Source organism: Coffea eugenioides, chromosome 7, assembly GCF_003713205.1.
Source record: "Coffea eugenioides isolate CCC68of chromosome 7, Ceug_1.0, whole genome shotgun sequence".
Lineage (NCBI taxonomy): Eukaryota > Viridiplantae > Streptophyta > Magnoliopsida > Gentianales > Rubiaceae > Coffea > Coffea eugenioides.
Window position 1 is genome coordinate 11,116,266 of NC_040041.1, and position 2,728 is coordinate 11,118,993.

At 32.6% G+C, this 2,728-nt stretch overlaps 1 pseudogene; it reads left to right on the forward strand.

The window, feature by feature from the left end:
- The first annotated feature begins 81 nt into the window (after nucleotides 1–81).
- LOC113776863 lies at nucleotides 82–2,436 on the forward strand (annotated as a pseudogene).
- Nucleotides 2,437–2,728: the final 292 nt, after the last annotated feature.

Consider the following 2,728-nt stretch of genomic DNA (forward strand, 5'->3'; position numbering starts at 1 on the left):
GTGATAATAACAATGTAGTAATGCTATAAAATAAAAGGGTATTTTTGTCAAAATTTCTTAACATGTTGAGTTCAATTACTTATGGAGGTAAAGGGACTAAAAGATATAATGTTAGGAGGTAAACTGACAGTAGTGATATAGTTTAAAGGGGTAAAGTGATAATAACCCTTAAAAAAGAGTATTTTTGAAAGATTTACATAGTAATTAAACAGGATTGGAAATTCATGCCCTCAAACATTTATGGAATTGCATAATCTTTTGGATTGTAATGTACCATCTTGTGTCCACTATTGCCCTAAATCCTAAGACATGTTTATGATCCATGACCTGAATTTATTAAACGTGCATGGCAAATTATGTAATTTGGCTTCACATACAATATGAATTATAGTTTATATTTTTAACTCCGTGCCGACTGAAAAGTGTAAAGCTGCAGACTATCCCTGGAATTGTCAAAGTTGCTGGGGTAGCTATATGTTTCGGAGGAGCAGCAACTATTGCCTTCTTTAAGGGCCTTTATTTGAGATTATTGGTCCACCATCACTTGTTCAAAAGCCACAGCCAAGAAGGCCAGGGTCAAGTCCCTTCTAGCACCACATGAATAAAGGGTGTATTTCTAATGCTTCTATCCAATGTATTTTGGAGCATTTGGCTTATATTTCAGGTAATAATAAGTAACATCCCTGATATATTATTTTCCATTTTACACACTTAATGTTTTCAATGATTCCTACTTTGCATAATTAATGTTTGTTTTAAACATCTTGTACTCTAAAATAACCAATTACGGTCGCATTGAACCTCAAACTTCGGTTTGGATAAGTTGCATCATAAAGTTTTCAACTCATTCCAAATCCCCTTTGTTCATGAGCTATTAATGAAATAATACAAACTATATGCATCAATTATATCATGTCTATACAAAATTGTAGACGGAAAGTTTATCCTGTCATGTCTTTGATTGGAAACAGGGCCTAATTCTGAAAAGCTACCCTTCAAAGCTTCTCTGCACAGCCCTTCAATGCTTTCTCAGCGCCATTCAGTCATTCATTATCGCTATCGCTTTGGTAAGAGATCCAAATGAATGGAAGCTTGGATGGAATGTCAGACTAATATCCGTTGCATACTCTGTAAGCCTCAACGAATTAGAAATGTTTGGATCAATTATTTTTCATTTTTTTTTAACACTATCGGTATAAAAATTTCTTTATATGAGTTGATTCAGATGCCTGACATTTAATTGCTATTCAAACTTGAAACTCTCTTTTGTTACATGCGTCATGCATTTAAATATACTCCAATAAAGACATATTTATACTGTTAATGTAGAAAAAATTACTCCAAAATATTTAGGTGATTATAAGTTTAATTAACAAGAACCCGTGAACAGGGAATTGTTGTTGCTGGTGTAACCTTTTACTTACAAGCTTGGGTCATTGAGAAGAAAGGGCCAGTATTTCTGGCCGTTACACCTCCACTATTGCTGGTATTTACAATGTGTACTCAGCGTTCCTCTTGTGTTGGTTTTGGGATTGGGGGGGGGGGGGGGGGGGGGGGGATATCAGCTTAGGAAGGTAGTTTACTTGAACTGCTTTGATTTGTAATACGAATTTAAATTTCTTTTTTTTTCTTATGAAATTCATTGTTCATTAGAGTACATTGCTTTGAATTTGATGAAACGCTTAGGGTAAATTATCTTTTACCCCATTGTGGTTTAAAATTGGCCTATCAAATCTTAATTTTCTTCAAATACAAAAGAGATGGAAGGAAAATAATAAATAAATAAATAAGGTGGAAGGGAAATATAAAATAAATAAATGAGAAACAACAAATACCAAATTTTTTTGACTACAAATATCATTATAAGTTTTTAAACCAAATCTCTAACGGTATTTTCTATTTCTTATTTATCTATTTTATTTCAACTTCTTCTTGTTTATGTTTGGAGGCAAAAAAAGAGGCAATAAACGGGTAAATTTATCAATTTATTAGTTTGATTTTGACTTTGATTTTTTACTATTGACTATTTTTAATGAAAAACTAACAGTGATACATTTACCCAAGCTACAAGGGCATTATATATAATTTTTTAAATGATAGGAGGGTGATGTGGTAAAATATCAAGCGATAAAGTGATAAAAAGTAATTTATTCAAACTCTTATGGCTGGGGGACAAATATATAAATATTTCAGGGTCATATATTTGCATATTCCAGCAAAATGATGACATCTTCCTAATCATTTTTATTAAATTGCAAGCAAAATCTACATTTTTCCAGTGTTCTAGGAGGATTCCTGCTGGTTGTTGGGCTGTACTATGTATCAAAGGAGGAAACCCGGGAAAATGAGGATTGGGCTTCAGATTCCCCAAAAAAACCATACACCACAGAAAAGGATGAAGACCACAGGAGTGCACCCCAATCAATTGCTTGCTGAATCTCAAAGATGAGAATTCTTTCTCTTGGGTTTGATTGCAAGGGCTGTCATAGTTGAATTGGTCATGGCCTAGTAGAAACATTAACGTCGTCCAAAGCAAGTTCTTGACATAGAAATGTACAAATTGCTACTTAAAATATTATTGCTTTGTAAAATATTAGTTATTAATATACCTAAAAATTATTTTTAAGGGTTATTGCACTAACTGAATAACTATTTTTAAGGTTTGACATAATAACGAATAACTACTATCCATTTCCTGTATTAGTTTTTTTTTATTTCCATTTTACTA